The sequence below is a fragment of the Penaeus monodon genome, chromosome 33 (genome assembly GCF_015228065.2).
Source record: "Penaeus monodon isolate SGIC_2016 chromosome 33, NSTDA_Pmon_1, whole genome shotgun sequence".
Lineage (NCBI taxonomy): Eukaryota > Metazoa > Arthropoda > Malacostraca > Decapoda > Penaeidae > Penaeus > Penaeus monodon.
Window position 1 is genome coordinate 11,918,212 of NC_051418.1, and position 578 is coordinate 11,918,789.

At 35.5% G+C, this 578-nt stretch overlaps 1 protein-coding gene across 1 annotated transcript in view; it reads right to left on the reverse strand.

Moving 5' to 3' along the window:
* The window catches only part of LOC119594247, a gene marked incomplete in the record, with an annotated part of 93,703 nt that overhangs the window by 80,996 nt on the left and 12,129 nt on the right, over window positions 1–578 (reverse strand).

Here is a 578-nt window from a genome sequence, read left to right on the forward strand (position 1 = left end):
CCATGGGGGTAAATTGTATAAATATTTGTATAATCAGGGCGGGATATACACAATGAGGTTATTTGTTACATTGAGTATAACCCCACACAAACCACCATGACAGGCAACTGAAGGGAAAAAAATATATATGGCTTCGTGGAACCATAAGAGAAGTTGTATCCTTGCAAAATACAGCGTGAGGTCTGATGTATAAACGTCCATACCCTCGTCATGGCGTGAAGAAGTGCACAGAATACACCATAATAAAACGCACTCAATGTCCATATGTTTTTTTTTTTGTCAAAACACAAAAGCAGGTAACGAAGCTACCCTTGTTGGAAAAAAATGTTGTATTTTATGTATAAAGCTTATTCCCTTTAAAGCACTTTGAACCTCTTGTGTTCAGACTCAAGCAAACCAAAATTAAAACGAAAGAGATTATGTATATGGGGGAAGCTACGCCACTGAAGCATTTATAAACAAGAATATAATTACAAATTCCCATTTAATCGCAATCCTTTATGTAAAGTGTAAAAATCAAAAGCAACACTTGGAAGGAAAAAAGCATGTCGTTTGTATTCATACATACATACACACAC